This window comes from Lepisosteus platostomus, chromosome 5 (genome assembly GCF_059453375.1).
Source record: "Lepisosteus platostomus isolate fLepPlt1 chromosome 5, fLepPlt1.hap1, whole genome shotgun sequence".
In the NCBI taxonomy this organism is placed as follows: domain Eukaryota; kingdom Metazoa; phylum Chordata; class Actinopteri; order Semionotiformes; family Lepisosteidae; genus Lepisosteus; species Lepisosteus platostomus.
This window is the reverse complement of record NC_142615.1, coordinates 62,633,646-62,658,674: the sequence shown is the minus strand read 5'-3', so window position 1 is coordinate 62,658,674 and position 25,029 is coordinate 62,633,646. Positions and strand designations below refer to the sequence as shown.

General features: G+C 41.2%; 5 non-coding genes across 5 annotated transcripts; 2 read left to right on the top strand and 3 right to left on the bottom strand.

Moving 5' to 3' along the window:
• Window positions 1-1,185: 1,185 nt before the first annotated feature.
• Window positions 1,186-1,284, bottom strand: trnar-ucu (transfer RNA arginine (anticodon UCU)). The gene is made up of 2 exons: window positions 1,248-1,284; window positions 1,186-1,221 (listed from the first exon to the last, which is right to left on the bottom strand). It is a non-coding gene; the product is annotated as a tRNA-Arg (tRNA).
• Window positions 1,285-11,385: 10,101 nt separating this feature from the next.
• Window positions 11,386-11,479, bottom strand: trnai-uau (transfer RNA isoleucine (anticodon UAU)). Its single transcript has 2 exons — window positions 11,442-11,479; window positions 11,386-11,421 (listed from the first exon to the last, which is right to left on the bottom strand). It is a non-coding gene; the product is annotated as a tRNA-Ile (tRNA).
• Window positions 11,480-19,597: 8,118 nt separating this feature from the next.
• Window positions 19,598-19,670, bottom strand: trnak-uuu (transfer RNA lysine (anticodon UUU)). The gene has a single exon. It is a non-coding gene; the product is annotated as a tRNA-Lys (tRNA).
• A 3,004-nt stretch (window positions 19,671-22,674) lies between these two features.
• trnat-cgu (transfer RNA threonine (anticodon CGU)) lies at window positions 22,675-22,746 on the top strand. The gene has a single exon. It is a non-coding gene; the product is annotated as a tRNA-Thr (tRNA).
• Window positions 22,747-24,672: 1,926 nt separating this feature from the next.
• Window positions 24,673-24,746, top strand: trnat-agu (transfer RNA threonine (anticodon AGU)). Its single transcript has one exon. It is a non-coding gene; the product is annotated as a tRNA-Thr (tRNA).
• Window positions 24,747-25,029: the final 283 nt, after the last annotated feature.

The following is a 25,029-nucleotide window of genomic DNA, read 5'->3' as shown; positions in this document are numbered from 1 at the left end:
AGATTAAAGCTCTAGTCTCTTTGGGGGTGTGAGTTGGAATCCCACTGCTGCCAAATAAGAAGCAAAAAACACACATTTGCTGCAGAAGTAACAGGAGAATTTGTGCCATTCAGCCTCATAGCGTGATGTCATTTTCTCAGGCTCATTTTTAGATGCTTGTGATCGAATCTATGATTCTTATGAGTGTGCCCTCCATAAAGGTAGCACAGATATAACGTGCCAAGTTTTCAGAGAATCGCATTAAATACAGGTCAGAAGAAGGCGACAAAGTGTCCGCTAGGCAGTTCAGCTATTTCAACGGTGTTCTCTGTTGTTTAGGTCCAGAATGACACCCGTTACAACCAGGAAACACACAGTGTCAGGCATCAAAAAGACTTCCCAAAACCCTGATCCTCTCCTTGATCCGGTGATGGCATCCAGACATTTCCTGCAACAAAGCCAGGATACGGTCTTCAACAACACGAGTGAAAGGCTAATTCCCAGCTTTTGCAATCCTTTGCAAAGAAGGACCGCATGTGCTCAGTGTTAAATGCGCTGTTCATTATTATTATTAATAATAATAATCTATACATTATATAGTGCCTTTAAAGGTGGCTTTTCAAAGTGCTTTACAGAATGAAACCAATAAAGTTAAAAAATACACAAGATAAGCAGGATGAGAATACACAGTTAGAGGAGACAATAGGTGGTGGTATTAAATACAGTAGGAACGGAGGGGTAAAGAATAGTTCATTAAAGGCTCTTCTAAAGAAGAGGGTTTTGAGTCTGGATTTGAAGGCGTTTAGAGAAGGTGACTCTCTGATATCCTTGGGAATAAAGATCTAGAGCTTTGGTACAAAACAGGAGAAGGCCCTGTCACCCATAGAGTGTAGATGGACTGGGGGACAGATAGGAGACCAGAATTAGAAGAGCGAAGGTTGTGAGGTGGGGAGTAGGGCGATAACCCAGACAGGTACTGTGGTGTCAAGCCATGGAGAGCCTTATAGGTGAGCATGAGGATTTTGAAGTTGACAGGAAGCCAGTGCAAGGAGTCCAGGACAGGAGTAATGTGATCACAGTCCAGTGCTAATTTCTTTCTTGTGGCTGCTGGTTCATTTTCAACTGTGGACTCTTAAGAAGTCCTTTATTTGACTTGATCAACACTGATCCCTAGAGGATTTTGAAAGGTTGAATCAGAATGATACATGACTCTGGTGGGACTCGAACCCACAACCTTTGAATGACTTCATTCTATCAAAGTCAAAGCCTAGAAGTCCAATGCGCTCTCCATTGCGCCACAGAGCCAACCGATGCATCGCTATATAAAACAGCTACAGAAAGCTGTAACTCATGCTTCTCCCGTTGTCTTTAAATTAAGCTCCATAAATATTGACAATGAGTGGCCTGTTGTCTACGAATAGATACCGCTGGGATTCACACCCAGGGTCTCCTGGTTTTTAGTGAGGCGTCTTAACCAGCTAAGCCATGGTGCCAAACCTGCTAAATGTTATCCACAACTTCAACCACCTGTGAGAAACCGGCAACTGCAGTGTTACGCCTGCTGGCTCAACAGATAATCCTTTTCGAAGTTTAAGGAGAGGATTTCTTTGTCAATTCAATTAAACATTTTAGAAATGCTGAACGATTGATGTGTTTCACGCGCAGAAATATTTTATCGTTACGTACTTTTTCTGTGCAGTAAGTTCTCCTTCAACTCCGCCCAACAACAGAGGTCGTTTTTAATACAGGAGTAAAGGCACACTGCACATCAGCAAAACATCCCGTACAGGTTTAGGGAGAGCGACATCAGTGATTGGAAGGTTGGAAGTTTCGGGTCACTTTTTTATTATAGATTCAAGCAGCCCTGAATACCTTTTCAAGAAACATTTCAGAATCCCAGTCACGTCCAGTATGATTGCTACACAGGTCTACAGTATACAATCAGAATACTGTTTGTGCATTATATAAAACACACCGCCCAAAGCATTTCTAAAACAGGAATTACATGTTTCTGAATGGCCCTCCTTTATAAATAAAATAAAAGGTCTGAAGCCTGCTCCAAAGAAGCACTTTATTCAGAGCTGACAAAGATGTGATAGGAAACATCTCGGAAAATGAAGATGCAGTCATTTCCACGCGTCGCACAACAAGAGCTGAACCCACCCGACGTTCTCAAGAGAGTAAGGTGTAAGGAGTGTGGCTGGGTGGTCTAAGTGCTGGGTTTGTGCTCCATTTTCTTCGCTGGGTTAGGTTTGAATCTTGCCACTGCTAAGTGTTGGTGGGTTAAGACCTTCCTTCTATTGCGACGTCAATGGGTAAAAGCTTTGCTTGGCAGTCTGTCGAGAGACTGAACTAGGTGTTTCAAGATAGTCTTTGTCAGCTTAACATCAAGGCATAAAAAAAACTCATTTTGTGTTCCCAACAGCAATGCTCTTTGGTCCCTTCAGCATTATGCAGGGAACAACATCTGCCGTGATCACTTTTGAGTCAGTGTGAATCGTAGTGTGCCGCAATTGTTTTTAAAATTGGTTCTGTAGTGTAAGAAAAACTGGCCGTTCAGGGACGCCAAATATGTAACTGTAGTGGCTCTCTGAAGGCACCAGTTCTGTAGGGTTTGGGCATTTACTGAGACAATTATTTATTGTAGCAGTAAATCACAAAGTTGATTCTTTTGATGGCTTTAGAGTCCAACCATGCGACATAACTCAAACAACGCACACACACAGGTGCTAATACACGAGGATACATTTATTAATACATAGAATATGCATGTAAACCTAACAGATCTTATCGAGAGGGTTATCAGAATACAAAAGATATATATTCAATCAGTTACAAAGTGTTACACATATCAAGAGGACATACGTTCAGTATATCATTCATTAAGACCGTTTCGTAAAGTGAACTTGGTTACAACTTCTACATTAGATACTCAAAACAAGTACATAACTCTTAGGAATTAAATTGATATCAACTGGTTTGGATAACAATGGAATTCTCGAGCTGTAATGCAGTGAAGTTGAATACTCATCCAATTTCTGGGGATTCAGATCTCCTGCGGGCACAAACAAACAGTTGCAGGCTGTTGCTGTCCAATCCGCGCTCTCTGGCTCGGTGCCAGGCTGTGCTGTGCGGCTTGTGACGGTGCACTGCTGATGCTCACTGTTGGCTTTAACTAGCAAAGTTTGTGCACAGGAGAAAAGATGACTGTGGGTCCCAGAAAGTCAGGAAGAGGACCGGTTCGTTCCTGATGAAGAGCTAGTTCTGAATAGTGATTCAGCTGTCCACAGTTCCGACCTGTTCACGAGGCCTGCTGCTGGTTACTCTCTGGCAACCTCCGCTCTAGACTCTTAGAACAAAGGAAAGTTCTGGCACTCGGACACACTGGCCGTTCCGTGGTTGTCCGAGCTGAGTCTCAGGATGGTCAGGAGGCACGCTGCGAGAATGTCCTGCCCTTGGGAGCCTTCTGCTCCTGGGCCGTCCTGCCCTGGAATTCTCCTTTGAATTCCCTTTAGAACAGTCCACAGAATCCTCTCCAGAATCTTACTGAATCTCCCTGAATCTTACTGAATCTCTCAGGCTCTCTGTGTTGCCTGTTTTTACCTGGAGGAACTTCAGCTCGTTGATTGGCTGAAAGTTCCATGGGCATCAGAGTCCCACGTGGGTTACTCGGCCCTACCAGCCCCTGATTGGTTGATCAAGGTGAAATATGAGTCACTTACTCCTGACACTTAGGAATGCAGTCCAGATGTCCAACTGGCACTCCCTAGACAGATAGGCACCAATGGATGACCATTGATCATGATAGCCAGGCTTAGCTAAGTGCATCCCCTTTGGGAGCTGTCCTTATCAGGAACCTTAAATCAGCCTGCATGAATAGTTTCTCTGTGGCTGCACCACAGAGATGAACACAGAAATGGGGCCTCATTTGGGAAGGCTCAGAACACTTAATTCTTTCTTATTAATAAGCCTCGCCGCTACAGTAGGCATGGTGCATTTGTCTGTGAAACTTGAATGCTGTGCTTTTTCACGCAGAATCATTGGCAGGAGCAAAGCTTATTCAATCTTTGCGCACAGCGCTCCATCAGAAATACTTTGTCCAAGTTTTGAAAAGATTGTGGGATTCTCTGCACACGCTCACATCGCGTACCTCAGACAACACCACCATTCGATGGGAAATTGATTCTACTTCTTGCAGTTGTTCCTGTGGTTGTGATAGTTACAAAGTTGCACTTTCCTCCACCTTCTGCTATAGTATTCATTGGGTGAGCTTCATCAATTGGCTCAGAAAGGTCAACTGTGCTTCGGAAAAAATCAGCAGCAGTGTCTTTATTTTGTCGGTGAGTATGGCTGTCTTTTAAAGCACATGAAAAACACGAGTTTGTGGATTTCTCCAAATAGCAACGAATTCAGCTGTGCAGAGCCTTACTGCTTTCAGAGGGTCTTTTACCGACGCTGCTGTAGTAGAGAAGTGACATAATCACAAACGCAACCATTTGTGCTGGCTGTTTAACTAAGTATTAAGCTTTTTTAACTATCACATGATTTTAACTAATTTAACATCATCTCCAGAAGAGCACCTCGCACTGCTCACTGAGCTGATGTATGTGCCCATTTCTCAAAAAATTAAATATCATCTGAACTGATTTTTTTCTACTTTAAATGCTTTCCTACTCTTTTAATATTTCAGTTAAATCTTTTATTTTGAAGTACTTTCCATTGATATTAATCCTAGTCCCGATGAATGATTCTGGGACATGGTGCGTCTTGAATAATGTTCTTATAGGTTTCAGTTTGGAAAAGTGCGCTCTCCAGAAGCTACCGAAACCTCTAATGGTCACACAAAGCTTAATGCAATAGCAACGTTTGGGGTTGAAAAAGAATATAACTTGCTATGAATATGAACACTGTTCCAGGAGGCGTGTAAGGACTATTTTGGCTCAGATCACCAATTTACCTTACATTTCTGATCCATTAATATCGCTATTGAATGCTAAAGGTAGGTCCTGGCAATACTTCTTGAGATCTTCTTTAGAAAAATTAAAAAAAAATATATTTCCAGTACTAAACAAAAAGTAAAAAATACTGATTACGTGCAACTGATAAAATCTCTCTTCCAGGGACGTTGTAGCTACATGCAAATTACAATGGAAAACTTTATCAGCTTTAAAAGTTTCTTTTGCATTTATAAGACGATCAGCATGACACTCAAAACATACCTGTATTCAGTAAGCGGTGAGTCTGCTGGCTGAGCAAGTTGCCTCCTCTACACACAATAGCAGCCCTGACGCTAAGATAAATGAAAAGAAATTGCTTTTATTGGGCACTTTTCATATCCGATGAGCTTGACATCTCCCAAGGGCGATGGAGTTTTTTTGCGACACTGCTTTTCCCTTTTTTCTTCTTTCTGTACTCTGATGGAAAAAAAAAGAGAAATCATGTAAGGGAAAAATGTATTTTTTTCATGGAGAAAACGTGCACCAGGAATGTTTTGTTTTGAAGAAGTGATTTAACATGATACATGACCTAATTTACTAGAGTAAATGCTCACACTGCAAGGTCTGCTTTACTACAAGAGAGAAGTAGAGTGAAAGATGTCATAATTGCACTGCGTTGTTGAAGAAAGCATCTTTTTCTTTGAATTCTAAATCAATCAGAATTTCAAAGTGAAACACAAACCCTTTGTCTGTATTAAAGAGATGATATTTTAAAACTGATAAAAATGTAGAAAACACGTTTCTCACTTAGAAATTTAGGATGGGATTATTACTATTACTAGTAATTACTAGTTGCAGTGCTGAACTCACCATGGTGCAATTCAGTTACATGATTGGCCAGTGGTTTCATGGATAACGCGTCTGATTTTGCATCATGAGATTGGAGGTTCGACTTCTACCGGGTTCGTGTGTTTTTAAATCAGGCTACTCAGAAATAGAAGTCCATTATGTGAATGAACCGCACCTGAAAGCAAACGTTGGTCAGGTTTCCTTCTTTCCAGCATGAAATAGCAAATCGTTACAAAAAGCACCAGCTAATGTCCAATAGCATTAGTCATTTTAATTAACATGAATATACTGTAAGGTCTTGGTACATGGGATTGGATTTCATCCACAATTTAAAAAAGGGCAAATTATATTTATAGGCTTCAGACACATTTAAATACAAAAGTGACCTAAAACTCTGTAACTTTCAGGTTAGTTTGAACCTGTAATGAAAAAGGGGCCTGAAACTTCCATTCTGTGATGTAACTGTCTCTAAAGTCGGACGTGATGTTTCACGGATGTGCAGTGTGCCTTTTCTCTTGTCATGTTCAAAATGACTTGCTGTGTAATTTCCTGAATGCGTGTCCTGTACTGCTCTGTTATTTCATTTAGATTATCTATGTGGTGTACAGATAAAACCAAACGGCATGGTCTAATTCCTGGGTTCGGCACCAGCTGAACCTGAACATACATCATCCGATCTCAACATGATTTGAACACACAACCTTTTGATGTGGTATCAGATGCACTACCATCACACCACTCCCCATAAGTGCTTTTAATTCCCCCAAGGAGAAAAATATTTTTTTTCATTCTCTCCTGTGAGAAGCACCGCTCTTCCAACGAGGGTCTCTTCTTCCCAGACCACAGATTATTTTTCCTGTCTGGCTCTCACACAGAGGGCAGACACACTGTCTCCACTAATGTGTTTACTACATCTATAGATCTGACCCCCTTACAGCCCTGATATTCCTGGACAGGATCCCATATTGAGCAGTATTTCTCGCGTTCTGAACTTACAGTGTGTACACAATGTACCTTATACACAAAGTAAGTGTTTTCGTAACTCTTGGACGTTTTGTCAAAATGTTACTGGCATGCCAAAATCGCCCCCTCAACTGAACAGTCCCACCCCCCTCAGTTTTGGATAAATTGTCAATGGTCAGATAACTAGACTAACCCCGAATTCACAGTTACTACATCAGACTGTTTAATGTGCAGGAGGGCTATCTGTCCAGGAACAGCACGTTACATAGTGTCTATGTTTTGGGGTGTCAACATTATTATGACCTTATTTGCTCAGGTGGACCAATGCCTTGCAGTAGTTTATCCTTATACTTACAATCGTTATATAACTAGGACTGTAGTTATAGAAGTTTCTACTTTCTGTTGGTTTTACAATGATTTCTTAATGATTCAGAACCTCGTTACCGTTGATGTTGTTGCAAAAATGAACACATATGGTTGATGCTCCAGGCAAAAATAATCACGTGAGTTCTGATGAACGTGGAACTGATCTTCATCACTAAATACCAGATTGCTTGTCGTTATCTTCTAACATGAAATACTAATCAGTGGCATGCTTGCGAGAATTCACTTGGATGGTTGCAATGGCTCCATTTAAACCGAAATATCACTACCCCCCTCAGGATTAAAGACCCCCTACAGATCATTCCCCTGGCGCCAGTCCTGGGTATAATGATGAACATAGCTGCCTTGCAAGCAGTGAATCTGGGTGTGATTCCCACCTGACCCATCAACAAACCTTTTCCAATGAATCTTTGATCAATTTAAAAAAGTCTTGAAGCTGGTAGGCTAGGGAAGAAGCACTGTTTGAGTGCACTGAGGAAAATGTGCTACTGTGCTGTGCTGCTCCAGTAGCGCAATTGGTCAGGTTGTGGTGCTTTTATAGTGGAGTTATACCGAGGTTGTGAGCTCAGTCATCACGTGGAGTATGTTCTGTTTTCAGCTGCAGAAACGTGCTGTTGAATTTATGTCGGTTCTTGTGTTACTTTTTCCTCTCGATGGAGCTGTATTAATGCAGGCACACCTGCTTCCATGTCAAGTTATTTTATCGTTGCTTACAAACCAACACACTGCAGACACCTCTGATATTGTCACTGCTTGTGGGCCACGTGTTCCTGCTGTCAGCCTACCATGATCATACACCTATAGAAATATTACTGCTGTAGGACAGGAGCGAAGAAACAAAACGAAAGCACACCAAGATTAAAAAGGTCAAAATGTGTCAAAGCCCTTCCTCGAGGAGAATGGGGTTCAAACCTACTTGTGCAGAGTATCATGTATTAAGAGGAGATTGCCTTAACCACTAGGCCACCTCCATACACACTTCAGCCCCCTCCGGACATGAGTTGCCTCTTTCCCCATACTCAAGGGTAATTTTCCTCTTCCACCTACAATTTCAACATTTACCTTGTGAGATGTCAAACCACAGAGCCTGTGCTGCGCTTCAGTGTTAGCTGTAGTGGACACCCCATTGAACATAAAAAGCATATTGAACTCCTTGGACATAAGCCATTTCTCGTCACTTGCTCAGCGAGCAGGCTCAGCGCACACTGAATGCAGGTGTCTCAGAGCAATTGAGATGTGTCCAAGTGGCTGTAAAAGGGATATCTGATGCCAGTGCCATGGCTTAGTTCTCCGACGGCAGGCATAGCGGCACGCCGGTTGGAGTATTCTCGGTCGCATTTAATGGCAACGTCATGGCAACGTCAGCTCAAACCACCAAATGGAGACAGGCGTGCCGACAAGCTGACCCTGCTGATGCAGAATTAACACTAGGATGTGAGAATGCTGTGGCTTAGTTGGTTAGAGTGCCTGCCTAGTAAACAGGAGATCCTGGGGTTGAGTCTCAGTGGTGCCTGTCTTGCCACACAGTTTATCATTATGGAAAGCAACATCCTTCTACATTAAATTTAATGGAAGTGTTCATTTAATTTTTGGAACAACTTGTTTTTAAAAAAATCCATACAAATTGCGAAAGATAAAATACTCATCTGTTTTGTCAGTGCAGAGGAATTACTGCCAGCTGGCAAGGAAACAAAAACGATTTTTTTGTCTTTAGCCAAAAACCTGTGAATGTAGAAAAAAGGTGATGTGTGCGTTAGTTTTTATGGCACAGTCAGTCCGCATATCCTTCAGTTAAACATAACGTTGGTAAATCAAAAGTCCCCAGAGACGCATTTCAAATTAATCGGACCTCAACACCGTCTCCCCTAAATGTGATGGGGTTTCTTTGGATGTCCTTAAGCATCCTGATAGTTGCAGAGATTTCAAACTTTTGGCTAAAGTCAAACTACAAGAAGTTAATAGTTGAGCGCCTAAGTCAATATCACTGGGAATGTGACTATGTAAACTTAAATAGTATTCAAAATATTGCAATTTTGTTGTAGTTTAAAAAGATATTTTAGCTGGGGATCCTCAAATGATGAGGGTAGAAAAGAGAACTATTCGACACCATCAGGAGTGCTTAACGTGTGATAAAAGTGTTTTTTAATCACAAAGTGAAAATAGTGAATTTGTCTTTCACTTAGATGTTCATCAAAAGCTCATTAAACAATGAAGGAGAGGCTCGTGTTCCAAATTCACTTCGTGTCTCATTATCTTGCTTAGATTTTTAAAATGTACACTGTTGACTATACACTCTTCCTAACACGATTAAAGAGCTAAGTTTAGTTCAGAGGTAAAGCATCTCATGCATCGTATGAAGCTCTGTTTTCTATCACCAGCGTCTCCACTCTGATTTCTTTTTAAGCGCGATATCTTTTCTGTGATTTCTTTCGTTTGATTGCCCTCATGTGTGAATTTCAGCACAACACATAAACTCGTTTGTCTGTTTTAAAGAGATGCAATTTTTAAAACAGACAAAATGAAAGACTTATTAACTAAATACACATAGAAAACGTGCACCTAATTGAGAAAATTTGGACTGGGGCGATGTATTATTGTAACGGCGCAAGCTCACAGTGGTGCACTTGAGGAATGCGGTACAAGGGCCAGTGGTGCACTGGATAACGCATCTGATTACGGATCAGGAGACTGTAGGATCGTAATGTTCTTAAACCCAGTACCATAACCGTAGTGTGTTCAGTCTTACACAACCTTTCTATCGACTGAATAAGCCTCCTGTTCCATCTCCATCTTCTTCCCACACATTCCGGCTATTTCAGCACCGTTATTGTTGGACCACAGTCACAGATACGTAAGGGACACTATTCTGAAGAACCGTCTTAAATAAATAACGTTGCAAAAGGTAACAATAATGTTTTCTTAACGTAACCTTACATTTGGGCGTACAATACAATTTTCTGTACCCTCAAATAAAACAAAATCTTACTGCTTTCTCCTGAGAAACACAAGTGTAGTGTTAAATCACAATAAATAATACAACAAATATACTAAACTAACACCCAGATGTGACAACACACAGCTATGACAGAACACATTGAAGACTTAAAAGCCCTTTAAATTTTTATTTCCTTAATTTCCATTCTCTTCCCTCCCCAGGATAACTGAAAACTAACTATAATAAAGACTGTATATGCATTACTTGTAATACAGCTACTAATAAAAATATACATGGAACATATACATAATTATTAATAAATAACACTTTTATTAGTAAATACGTGTAATGATAACATTCATTGTGAATATTTGTGGTGTCTGGAAAGCAATTTTAGTTAAATATAATAATAATTTTCAAGCAAGTGGTGCATAAGCTTGTTACTTAATGAGTACATTATTTCCATTACATTCAAGACAGTTCTAATGTGATCGATTGTTCTGCTTAGTCCGCTACTGACTAGCTTAAAACCTATGAAGAGGTGGTTTAAGCTAGACTCCTAATGCAGTAACATCTAACGGGCAGCAGCTGTTATTTTAGGTTTGTTGCAATTGAGAACAGGTTTAGTACAGAGCTGCTGACAAATTTCAGTGGAGTTTATTGTATAAGGGTTTATTGCAATTGACCCATTGTAGCTACCAATCAGCAGCAAGGAAAAACAAACTTCACTTGTGCCTTTTAAAAAAAGGGAAACAGAGTAGTAGTTTATGTGGTAATTTCAGGTACAATGTAAGAACTAAAGTTATCTACTCCCATAGTAATGCGTGGGGTCCTATAAATAGAAAAAAAACAATTTTAACCCGAAAACACAACAAACACAAAACAAGAAGTCTTCCAGGAACCTAGGTAAATCCCTGTAGTAGTCTAACAACTACAAAAACAAAAACAAAACAAATGCAACAACTTCAAAAGAAAAAGAACATTAAAACCAAATCTGGGGAACAACAAAAACACAGAGTCTAATTCGAGAGCTTTTTCAAGTCTTCAGTGCTCCTCTCGTCTCAGTAGACCTCTCTCATATATTTGTGTACAGGTCAGCTGGAGGTACACAGCTGATGGTAATTTAAGTAGGGAGCTGCGTCAGAATGCATGGGCTTCAAAGGAAAAAGTCAAGGTTTATTCCATGCTGAAAAGAGAAGGAAACAATGTTTCAGCTGTGGAGCCTTATTTGATTGTGACTCGAAGTAAACCTTTACTTCTTCGTTTGATGTTAATTTATCTCCATCAGATACCTAATAATATCTAAACTTGACAGTTGCTTTCAGTAGCTAAAGACGCTGCTCCAGGTGAGGCTTGAACTCACAACCTCTGCATAACTTCGCTGTGCACTGCTGTATAAGTACCGCGCGCTGACCGATTGCGCCACTGGAGCTGTGCAGGGGATGTTCCTCATACAGACTGACGCTGCAGAAACACAGGGTGAAAACGGTTTCGGTTGTGGATCCATCTATACATGGGGAACACTGAAATAGCAAGGAGAATACAAGAAAAGAAACTGAAAGAATTGTGCTAACAGCAAAGGGGGACGGAGGGAGGTGGTCGGACAAGTAAATCAGCCTGGTAGATTGTTTGTAGCGACATTTTTGAGTCAATCGGCACACTGATTTCTCTTCATGTGCCTTGAACTGTGCAGTTTGTATTTTCATTGTAGATAGGTTTCTTCAGAAGTCCAGTAAATTGACAATAATGGAGAACTAGCTGACGCACCCCGTCGTGAAGACCCTCTGTAAGGTGATTACACGTTTCATTTTCAAGTCGCCTCCTTTACACTCAATTGCTTCCTCGACACTGAGAGAACATGAGAAATGGCTTCAATTTCAATGTGAAGCGCAGTTCAGGCTCGATGGCTTCACATCTCCAATCAATCAAATAAAATTGCAGTGAAGCGATCTAAATAAGACTCTGAAGTACTGGGAAAGATGATTATTTTGAGCGTGCCTCCCAGGGTCTGCTACGAGGCTGAAGTTGGCTTCTTATTCGCCAGCTTCTTATGCGTGTTTTTCGTTCCACCTTAAATGCTGCTGCTGTGATGTTATGTCGCCTTTCGCCTGTAGATGGCTCTCTTCGATCAGTACTAATCCGGCTGGAAAACTGTAGACATCTTCACTGAAAGGGAATATCCAAATAGCGACTGTCCAAACTATATTTTTGTATGGAATATATTTCAGAAAATCGCAAACCAATTTTAAAAACTCACCATAACACGGACTTACACTGGGAAAAAGTGATTGCACTTTCTGCTTATTTCTACGGCCTCCCCCCCGATTATGAAAATGTCTCACAGTTCTGACACTGATGTGTGAAAGACAATGTAACAGACTATCAAAATCCTGAAGTACAAACAATTTTAATGCACCAGTTTTTTAAATATGACCCTCTGATCTTGGCATGTCAGAATACATCGGGAAAAAGTATGGCAGGAATTGCAATGTCACGCATTGTTGAGAATATCACTGACCTTGCCGATATTTGCAGGGGATACGAATGTTTTGCACATGTTGAACTACAACATGTAAAAATTGAGCTCCTTAGTCAATATCACTGGGAATGTCCAATAATGACGTACATCAGTAGCCTCAAAGAAACTTAGACTCACACATGGAGTTTTATCTTTGTATGGAGATTGGGAGAATTAATTTATACTCTCGTTGCTCATTAGCTAAATTATTTTAAAAATATGACACAGATTTGTTTGAGAAACTTGTAATTGCCTTAAAGAGAGTCTTCTTGAAGATGTGCACCAGCTAGCTCTCCACTGTCAATTGACAGGACTTGAGAAGAAACTGTTCTCATACAACCAACATACAAATTACACATCTTAAGGAACATGAAGAGAAATCCATGTACTAAACAACATAAAACTGTCGCTGCAAATTATCACCAAGCTGTTTTATGTATCTGACCACCTCTTTCCTACTTTGCAGCGAGCACAATTCTTTCTGTTTCTTCATTGCTATTTTACTGTCTCTTTCCCCCATGCGGAGATGGATCCACAGCCGAAACTTTAGGTCGGTTCCTGTTACTCTGTCCGATTGAAAGAGCTGTATGAAAGGCACTCCCATCTCTGCAGGAAAGTTATTGCTGCTCTCAACACAATATACTGCAGCCAAATGTGATAGCGATACTGTCACTGCCTGTGGGCCACGTGTTCCTGCTGTCAGCCTATTATGTCATGTTCATCCACACCCAGAAACATTACTGCTGTAGCACAAGAGTTATAGGTGCAGTTGATAGAGCAAGAATCTCTTAATCTCAGAACTGTGGGTTCAGTCCCCACATTGGGTTCCTCTGTGTCAGTTTGATCCCCCAAATCCTCCTAGCATGACCTGATGGTGTAACAGTGATACCCAGTACCCAGCGTAATTCAGCTTTCTTTCCACTTGATTCAGATTTTGATCTGAAATCATCGGCCGAACAAAAGTTTGTCTAAATCGAGGGAGATCTGCTCTCAATCAAGTATTAAACACTTCAGCATTTACTGTTTGAATACCGCACTTTGTCAAAACACTGCCGCTTCTTAAGCTAATAAGTAACGGTTTTTGAGCATGCATTGTATTGTTAATGCTTATATTAAAAAAGCATAAATTCACATAATGGAATTTGGACTGAACAAAGTAGTCCAGCCCCTTTACAACATTACATACCCACTGATTAAAGCTTAAAACTACAGTAGCAGGAGTAATAATAATGGCAAGAACATGTTTGGAGTTCGGCATTTCATTTATTCTGCGGAAACATCGTATCGGAATGAACTGCCTGAGATAAAAGAGTAATTGCAGCTTCAGATCATATTTTCCAGAGCATTGCATTGTTCTGTTCATGCTGACTACACGCTTTAAATTTGTAATTTACTGCAAGCGTTGCTTTTCCAGATTTTTCTGAAATTCCTCGCATTTGACTTGACTTGAACTTTATTGCCATATGTAACCGGTGCTGGTACAATGGAATTCTTACTTACAGAAAGTCTCTCGATTGTAAAACAAGTGTAAAAAAAACAAAACAAAGTGCAAACAGTGCATCAAGACAATGTACAAACAAACAATAGACAATGTGCAAGTAAACATGCAGACAGTTTGAATATAAACAATACAGACGTGTAAACAATGACTGGAGACGTACAATAAATAAATTAAAATGAGGTAGATGGTGATGGTGTAGGTGTGGTCCGAGGGGGATGGCTAAATGTGTTCGCCAGTCTCACTGCTTGTGGATAAAAGCTATTGAAGAATCTAGTGGTAAGTGTCCGTATGCTCTTATATCTCTTGCCTGAGGGCAGTGGGGTGAAGAGCTCATGCCCGGGGTGGTGACTGTCCTCTGTGATGGCCAGAATTCTACCACGGCAGCGGTCCTCATAGAGCTGTTTAATCTTGGTGAGACCGCAGCCGATGATCTTCTGGGCCATATTTACCATTCTCTGCAGTGCCTTTCTTTCTCGCGAAGAGGTGTTGCCATACCACACGGTGATCCCGTTGGTGAGGACGCTCTCGATAGTGCAGCGGTAGAAGTTCACCAACACATGTATTGGCATCCCCCATCGCTTGAGGCACCTCAAGAAATAAAGGAGCTGCTGAGCCTTCTTCATGATAGAGTCAGTGTTCACAGTCCAGGTTAGATCTTTAGAGATGTGAATTCCCAAAAACCTAAAGCTGGTGACTGTTTCCACTTCCGTTCCATCAATACTGAGTGGGCTGTGAGTGTGTGGCCTGTGTCTCCGAAAGTCCACTATTAGCTCTTTCGTTTTCTTTATGTTCAAGTCCAGGTTATTGCTATGACACCACCGAAGCAGCTGTACAACTTCATCCCTGTAAGTGGACTCGTCATCATCACTGATCAGTCCTATTATAGTGGTGTCATCGGCAAACTTAATGATGTGGTTGTTGCTGTGTCTTGCTGTGCAGTCGTGAGTAAATAGGGAGTACAACCTTGGACTCAGACAGCAGCCTTGTGGGGTTCCAGTGCTCAGGGTGAGTGGTGTTGATGTTTTATTGCCTATCCGCACCACCTGTGGTCTCTCGATAAGAAAGTCCAGCAGCCAGTTGCAGACAGAGTTGCACAGACCTAATCCCCTGAGCTTTGTCACCAGTTGACTGGGTATGATGGAATTGAATGCTGCACTGTAGTCCAAAAACAGCATTCTCACATACGAGTTCTTAGTGTCCAGGTGTTCCAAGGCTGTATGCAGAGCCAGGGAGACAGCATCATCCACTGATCTGTTGCTCTGGTAGGCGAACTGCAGGGGGTCCAGGGACTCTGTGATGGAGGAGTTGATGTGTGACAACACCAGCTTCTCCAGGCATTTTATCACCACAGATGTTAATGCTACTGGGCGGTAATTATTCAGGCATGCCACTTTAGTCTTTTTGGGGGTTGGAACAATAGTGTTTTTTTTAAAGCAGAGCCAGCACTAAAATATTTCATTCCCGTCGCTGAATACATCGTGGAAACGGTATTTGCAACGGAATGCTGTCACACATGAAACCTTTTTGTTTTTCGGTTCTGAAGTTTGAAAATGAAAATAAAACGGGGGTCACCTCATAGGCTTGAAAGAAGTCCAAGCAGCATAAAAACCCACGAATTCTCACAAATTGTGTTGCATTGTGCTGCACCTTTCTTCTGCTGCTTTTTAAAATCAGCCTTAAACATTTGAATGCATACCTTACTGCTGCTAATCACATTCACGTGTTTACGAAGCTTTTTTCTGTCCGTTATGTTTTTGCTAAGCAGTTTCTCCATTTTCCTCGTACTGTGATTGTGAGTGAGCACAACAACACTGAAACAGTGTAAAGACAGATAAAAAAGTCAGGGTAAAACGCCTGACTGTCGGGAGTGGGATTTGAACCCGTGCCTCTATTTGGAGAGCGAAACACAAAGCTTAAAAGACATGAAGCTGTGAATTTGCTGTTTTAAACTGCTTGGCTATCCTGAAAAATGTGTGCTGATTGTACCAGTCGCATCCGATTTTCCGTTACTTTAGAACGATTGATATGACTGGACGAACACAATTTATGGCGTTTAGCATGACATGGAAAACAGTACCGGAGCATTCGGGTCTGGACTACCAGACTCAGAAACAGTTTTTACCCCCGCACTATCAAACTATTAAACTCACAGCCTCTCTCACTCTCTCCTCACCTCTCACCTACGATCTGAAACTCACAGTGCCTTCTTTCTTACCAAAAACCCAAACACACATTGAAAATCTACCTCTACCATACATGTCAAAAGCTCACTCCCCATCATTTCTATCCCTTTATTTCATTCTTTTGATGCATGTTTTTGCACATAACCTGTTACCTTTTTGTTGTTTTGCACACTGCCTGTTGTTGTTTTTTGCACATCGGCTGTTGTCTCTTTCTTTTGTTATACAATTGTATTGTTGTTGTGTTTTTTTCTTTGTACTACTTATGTCCGAGAGCTAGCTAAATACCATTTCGTTATTCCATATACCTGCGTATGAGTATAATGACAATAAACTTGAACTTTTAACTTGAATTTGAACTTGAACTTGACATAGTCTTGCAGGCAGTATATTATTTTATCGTTTACTCATATAAAAAAACATGGTCTTCTCGTTCCTAAGTCAGATTTTTAGTGCTTTCGAACGTTACTTCCAACCTGGACTGACAGCTCACCAGATCTGTTTGTGATCAGACCATGGAGTCAGGGGCTGTACCAAGCGCACGTTCCTTCCCAATGCTGAGGCGATCATTCAGAAGATGGGTGTGAAGAGAGATAAGCTTTGTCGACTAAAAAACAAGGCAGGATATGCACGAATACTAATCACTGGCGACAGTTATGCTCTCTTACTATTGAGATCCCTACATTGCAAGTTTTTTTAAGACTTTGAAACTAAAGGAAAGCGGTGACAGATGAAACAGGCACAGGTGGGGCTTGAACCCACGCTCTTCAGTTTACGAGGCCAACGCCTTACCACTTGGCCAACGCGCCTTTGAGTAAGCATGGGAAGAAGGTTGTTCAAATTATTTTTTTCTGAATCTGGTTTACATCGCCTGGATGCAGCAACAACAATAAAAGGTATACTTGTCCTTAAACTCGGACGTGATGTTCTGCAGACATGTGCACAATGTCCTGTTTTCTTGCAGTGTAGACATTTTGCTGTTCACGCTCCGCATTCATCTGCTTTGTGCGTTGTTAGTCCGCACCTGTAACATGTAATGTCAGCCGTCCCCTGTTCTTCTATTTCTCTAGCATGACTGTGTCCTGCTGCTCGGCTTTTGTTTGTAAAGTTTGAGCGAGCGCCCCGTTCAGTGTCACTTTGTCACTGTGGTCAGAAAGCATTCTTGATTCTGCTTGAGCTGCTTCATGAATTCTAGCGACTGTAAGAGCTCTTTTTAAAGTCAGCCCTTCCTCCTGCAGCAATTTATAGTCTCTTATGTGTACATTTTTCCACAAGTTGATCTCTTAACATGTCAGTTTCCAATACTCCAAAGTCACAAGATTTAGCCAATTCTCTTAGTGCAGTCACAAAAGCATCAACAGATTCGTCCTGAGACTAAGTTCTCTGCCTAAATTTATGCCGTTCCAAAACCACATTTCTCCGCGGTGTAAAGTAAGCGTCTAAGGCAGCTACAGTCTGTTCATATGTACCTTTTTCTCCAGGGAGATTGGCGAAAATCCGCTGCACGGGAGCCCCGATACAGTGCAGTAATGTAGCACGTCTCACAGCATCCTGAGCTTCTGTAGATCCACCGGCTATTTCAAAAAAATCTGTACGACTCCATCCATATCTTGTATTCCGTATACAAATCCGGAGCTACGAGGTTCAGTAGAAGCGGTGAAAAAAGCCGGGCATAAGCAAAGCTTCTCGGCGCGGCTGCCATATCTTCCAATGGGCAAGCTAAACGAACAGTCAGAAAATTCAAAAGTTCGTTTCTACCAGCAAGAGAACTAAAATCTGCAGTGTTCTGCTCGCTTTGAGTCCGTCAAGCACTCATCTCTCGTCGCCATAAATGTTGTGTATCTTAATAAAGAGACGTTTTAATATTATTTTAACTATTTTGTTAACTACACAGATCATGCCCTTACACCTTATATTCCTGCTTTCTACTCTCGTTCTGTTGTCTCGCGATGTCTACTCACTAAACTACATTTAGCATGACTTCTTGTTGCAGTTGAGCTCAAAGCTGGAGATGATCTCCATGTTCTACCGCACTAACTAGTCCGAAACGTAGTACACAGTACACACTTTTTAAGTGAAGTCAGGTTGTTAAAAAATTAAACCAGCGCCCTGTCACAGAAACGTACCCCAGTCTCCCGCGCAACAAGCGGGGGTACTCAGCACTATACTGTACTAACGAGGAGCGCTTGTCTGCAGCTGAGCGTCAGCTCTGTTTACTGTCGGCAGTCATTTCCTCATTTCCAAAGACTTTTTCACCTGCTCTCAACTTTTAAAGACGGTCATAAACGCTCAAGAAGTAATTAATGTCAGTTGGAAGTCTGTTTCTGTTGTCTCAGCTCTTGATAAAGACAAGCCGTGCGTGGGAGACTCCCTCCCTGAAGACGTTTGCCGTCACCCTGCGAGGGAGAAGAGCCATCAATCACCAAAGCAACCACTGAGACAGTTAACATTAAACACGTGAAATGCGAGATGTTGTGATTTTTTCCCCCGCTTAAGGCTTCTATCGATCCTACTCTAACGAGAAAGACCTCTTTATTAGAAGTGAGATTTTAGCAAACGTCTCCAGGGGTAACTGCGACCTGAACGCAACGGCATCTTGCCTGTGGTACTTATAATGAAGTATATATTTTATTTCTTTCTACTCGTTGATAAGAAAAAAAGTGAAATCATGTAATTAGGGATATGTCTTTTTTTCATGGGGAAAACTAGCCCGAGCAAAAGTTTAGAGCAGCGCTCAATAAAAATGATCAGAACCCGAAAGCGCTTTTTATGCGGATCAGTATATTCCGATACCACTGGTTCTGCAGAAGAAATAAGAAAAGCCGAACTCAAAGCAGAAACGTGTTGCCATTACGGGTACTCTGTCTGCAGCTGCTTTAAGATCTACTCACACCACGATGCCATTAAGGCTACCTAGTTAAAAAAAACATCGTCACCTTTTTGAACGTGATTATTAGACACCCGTTAAATCTCAACCGAGGTTTCTTGAGAGATCGTTCAGCGAGCGAGTAATAAAAAACTACTTCGCTTCCAACCTCTGCTGTCACTGTAAACTCGGACGTGATGTTCTGCAGATGTGCAGTGTGCCTTTCCTCTTGTCGTATTCAAGAGTACTCACTGTGTGAGCCTCTCACTGCGTGTCCTGTACTCTACTGTGATTTAATTTAGATAATGACGTGGAGTAGAGTGACAAGATCTTCTTGAACATTTTCGGTTTGTGAAATGAAACACTAAATACACTACTGTAAATACAAGTAATGGACATTTAAAATAACCACAGTACAGCTAGAAGAGTGAAAGATAAAAGACTATTTAGAATGACATTCACAATAGACTTAAGAATAGCACATCCGCCCGAACAGGGACTTGAACCCTGGGCCCTCAGATTAAAAGTCTGATGCTCTACCGACTGAGCTATCCGGGCTCTGAAAGAAAGTCACCACTGTCGGGATCCTCGCAAGTCACGTGTACCATTCCCAGTAGAATGAGTGAGAAATACAGCATGACATGGGTAGTTAAGGGGCTCCCACAGTCCATCTTTCCTCACATTACTGTTTTTTTTCAATAGCATTTTGACCTTTTTTCACATTCAGATTTTTTTCACATTTAATAAAATCTTTTAATCAACAACATTAAAAAGAAAACAAATGGAACATTTTTTGGAACAATAATTAAAAAAAAAACTTTCAATGCCTTGGTTGTATACTTGTGCACACCCTTTATAAAGGGAGTTGCAACAGTGCTGAAATTTAAAGAGCATTTCTGTAGAGAAAACAGCCTTGATGTTAAGCTTAGGGAGCCTGTCTTTTAGAAATTCTATTTCTTAACACCTTGCACAGCCTCCCGCCAGACTAACAAATATTTTTTTGGAGAAATTGACTCACACACCGGAAGACACTAACGTTTATTTACGTTAGAGCATGTGAATAACAGTTTAACCGAAAAAGGTTGTAATTGTGATTTTGTTAAAATTCAATAAATCGTCTATCAACAGTTAGAATTCATTTAGAAATTGTTTTATTTAATAAACTATAAGACAATTAAGAGAGTTTATAGGTCATATCCGTCGCTTATGTTCTTTTAACTCTAGCGTTCAGGATCCAAACCCAGGTGCGGACGATTGTGTTTCTTGAATCTCTTGTAATCATCAAAAGTCGATGTGTAGTCCTTCAGTACTTTCTCGAGTTGTGCCATGGATATTTTATACGATCAATACTTGTCATGCTCTTTTGCATTTTCCTTAACAAACGGAAAAAGTTCAAGGTGTGTTTATGGCTGTGCTTCACATCTACACGAGAGCAGTACAGGACACGGAGTGAGGAGTTCGTGAAGCTTTCAGTTTAGTGCTGAGTTCAGAAGGAGGATTCGCTCGCTGAATGATCAATCAAGAAATCCCGGGTGAGATTCAACAGGTGTTTTCTGCAACAGCCACGACAAGTGTGAAGCAATCTCTGGATTTCCTGACTTTGAACTAAATTATTAGTTCAAATAATTTAGGATTTAACAGAACTAAAAGAGGTACATTTAAAATAGCAGCGCAACCCTGCAGCACGTCGAGTTTAATTGTGTAAACTGCATTTAATTGTGTAAACCTGGCTCTCTCTGAACACGAGCAAAGAGTTCTCACTCAACAGAAGATTGCGATGCGAGTACTCTAATATAAAAGCACCTGGAGATACCAGGGATTGAACCCGAGACCTCATACATGCAAAGCATGCGCTCTAACACTGAGCTACATCCCCGATGATAAAGTTTATGGAACAGACTTAGAGATGTGCAAATGCTCACTGATCACACCACTCACGAAGAATGCCTGCAGTTTCCCACTTTCGCGTTTCTTCTACTACAGAGTAAATTCATAGGAATGAAGAAATAAGGAAGGAAAAATAATCGCATCGAAGCTTCAAGAGACTGGGCACAAATTAATCTGTTATTTTTGTATCCAGTTACATGGGCGACGGTGGTTGATTCCCAGACGGGGGAGTGCTTTTTTTCTACCTCCTTACTCGACTGTCTTTCAATTCTATTTTATTTGAAAGCTTTTTGCATCTTTTAAGTGCTCTTGATTAAACTATCCATAGAAAAACAGCAGTACTGATGATTTAACGCAAAAGGGTGAAACAACGCCCCAACCACAGGAATGGTAACAGGAAGGATCGTGTTCTTATTTAATATGTCCTTTTGAGATGTCTTGTCAATGCTCACAGGCGGTAGAGCTGAATAATTTACTTTTAGTGGTGTTTTTAAACAAAGATGGAACACGTTCTTTCTATACCAGGAGAAAAGGAGCAGACTTTACCTTTAAGTGGCAAAAATGACACCTTATCAAAGCTAATATTAATTAAAATGATATCACAACAAAGGATTTGAGCCTTGAGCTTTCATTGGACGTCTGTGTCTCCATAACTTTGTAGGTGAGAGAGAGGATTGTGATAATTTGTAAGGTCTTCTCGGAAGTGCGTTGGTGGTACAGGCGCCTTCCAAATAATTGAGTCAGGTTTGAATCCCAGCCAGTGCAAACCCGAATCTTTTCAAGATAATCTGTGGTCCGCTAACACATCTTTTGAAACACTACAACAGGTAACACCCCGTGTGAAACATCGTGAGCATCTGTTAAACCTCTCTACCTACCCGTTCCTCACAGAGACATGACGAGGGTCTAAAGGGACATTTTGAGCCGTAGAAACATTTTATCATTCAGTAATTTCCTGTGCGGTCAGGCCAGTTCCACTTTAACTGCGCCCGACAACGGAGGTCGTTTTGAAAACAACGAGAGTAAAGGGACACTGCACGTCTGCAGAACATCACGTCCGAGTTTAAGGACAGCAAGAGATTGGAAGCTAGGGAGTTTCGGGTCTGTGTTTTTATTATAGGTTCAAGAAAATCTGAATACCTTTTCAAGAAGTATTTCAGAATCCCAGTCAAATCCAGTACAAATGCCGCATAGATCTGCATTGTACAATTAGTATACTGTTTGTCCATTGAATCAAACATGCCTTATGAAGCATTTCTAAAACAGGAGAGATTGTTAGGGAATGCGTCTTCCTGTAAAAATAAAATGACTTCAAGGGCACTATAAGCAGAGGTGCTCTACAGGAAAAACTATTGCCAGAGATGCCAAAGAGGTCGAGATTTCACCACATGAGAGAAAGCATCTCAGAAAATGAAGTTGCGGTCGTTTCCACGCGTTATAAAACCACTAGGTCAAACAACAAGAGCTGAAGAGCCGCTGTTGAGAGTAACACGGCCGAGCGCTCTAAGGAGCTGGCTTAAACCTCCAGTCTCTTCAGGAGCATCTGTTGGAGTTGCACTGCTACAGCGCATCTCCTTGTTAAGTATCCCTTTTATTGTTGTTGCTGCCTCCAGGCGATGTAAACCAGGTTCAGAAAAAAATAATTTGAACAACATTATTCTCCTCTTTATTTGAAGGCGCGGTGGCCAAGTGGTAAGGCGTCGGTCTCGTAAACCGAAGATCGTGGGTTCAATCCCCACCCGTACCTGTTTCGTTTGTCTCCGCTTGCCTTTAGTTTCAAAGTCTTCAAAAAAAATGTAGGAGTCTCAATAGTAAGAGAGCATAACTGTCGCCAGTGATTAGTGTTCATGCTTATCCTGCCTTGTTTTTTAGTCGACAAAGCTTGTCTCTCTTCACACCCATCTTCCAAATGATCGCCTCAGCATTGGGAAGGAACCTACGCTTGGTACAGCCCCCCACTCCATGGTCTGATCACAAACAAATCTGGTGAGCTGTCAGTCCAGGTTGGAAGTAACGTTCGAAAGCACTAAAAATCTGACTTAGGAACGAGAAGACCATGTTTTTTTATACGAGTAAACGATAAAATAATATACTGCCTGCAAGACTATGTCAAGTTCAAGTTCAAATTCAAGTTAAAAGTTCAAGTTCAAGTTTATTGTCATTATACTCATACGCAGGTATATGGAATAACGAAATGGTATTTAGCTAGCTCTCGGACATAAGTAGTACAAAGAAAAAAACACAACAACAATACAATTGTATAACAAAAGAAAGAGACAACAGCCGATGTGCAAAAAACAACAACAGGCAGTGTGCAAAACAACAAAAAGGTAACAGGTTATGTGCAAAAACATGCATCAAAAGAATGAAATAAAGGGATAGAAATGATGGGGAGTGAGCTTTTGACATGTATGGGAGAGGTAGATTTTCAATGTGTGTTTGGGTTTTTGGTAAGAAAGAAGGCACTGTGAGGTTCAGATCATAGGTGAGAGGTGAGGAGAGAGTGAGAGAGGCTGGGAGTTTAATAGTTTGATAGTGCGGGGGTAAAAACTGTTTCTGAGTCTGGTAGTCCGGACCCGAATGCTCCGGTACCGTTTTCCATGTCATGCTAAACGCCACAAATTGTGTTCGTCCAGTCGTATCAATCGTCCTAAAGTTACAGAAAATCGGATGCAACTGGTGCAATGATTGCACACATATCTTTAGAACAGTCGAGCGGTTTAAAACAGCAAATTCACAGCTTTGTGTCTTTTAAGCTTTGTGTTTCGCTCTCCAAATAGAGGCACGAGTTTAAGTCCCACTTCTGACAGGCGTTTTACCCTGTCTTTTTTACCTGCCTTTACACTGTTTCAGTCTTGTTGTGCTCACTGACAATCACAGTACGAGGAAAACGGAGAAACTGCTTAGCAAAAACATAACGGACAGAAAAAAGCTTCGTAAACACGTGAATGTGATTAGCAGCAGTAAGGTATGCATTCAAATGTTTAAGGCAGATTTCTAAAAGCAGCAGAAGAAAGGTGCAGCCTTTGTGAGAATTCGTGGGTTTTTATGCTGCTTGGACTTCTTTCAAGCCTATGAGGTGACCCCCGTTTTATTTTCATTTTCAAACTTCAGAACCGAATAACGAAAATGTTTCATGTGTGACAGCATTCCGTTGCAAATACCGTTTCCACGATGTATTCAGCGACGGGAATGAAATGTTTTAGTGCTGGCTCAAAGGCGAGGAATTTCAGAAAAACCTGGAAAAGCAACGCTTGCAGTAAATGACATATCGAAAGCGTGTAGTCAGCATGAGCAGAACAACGCAATGCTCTGTAAAAACGATCTGAAGCCGCAATTACTCTTTTATCTCAGGCAGTTCATTCCGATACGATGTTTCCGCAGACTAAATGAAATGCCGAACTCCAAGCATGTTGTTGCCATTATTGTACTCCTGCTGAAAGAAGAAAGAAAGAAAGGTGTCGTAAATGAACTTTGTCGCCCGTGGGAGATGTCAAGCGCATTGGACATGAAAAGTGCCGGATAAAACCCATTTCTATACGTTTCTCTTAGTGTCGGGGCTCCTATTGAATCTAAAGGAGGCAACGTGCTCAGCCAGCCGACTCAGCGCTTACTGAACGCAGGTGTCTCAGAGCGGTGTGTCCAAGTCGCAGTAAAAGAGGGGGATTCTGCCGGCGCCGTGGCTTAGTTGGTTAAAGCGCCTGTCTAGTAAACAGGAGATTCTGGGTTCAAATCCTAGCGGTGCCTTTCTTCCTGTCTTCTCGCACCGTTTATTGTTATAGAGAACATGCTTCTGCATTACCTCAGTCAATATCACCGGGAATGTGAATAGAAATGTAAACATCAATATTTCTGCTCTCTCCTGAGAAACACAAGTATAGAGTCAAAACACAATAAATAATGCTAAAAAATTATTCAGTTAACACCCAGATGTGACAAAACACATTTAAGACTTACATCCCCTTTAAATATGTATTTCCTTAATATCAGTTCTCTTCCCTCCCCAGGACACCTGCAAATTCACTAGAGC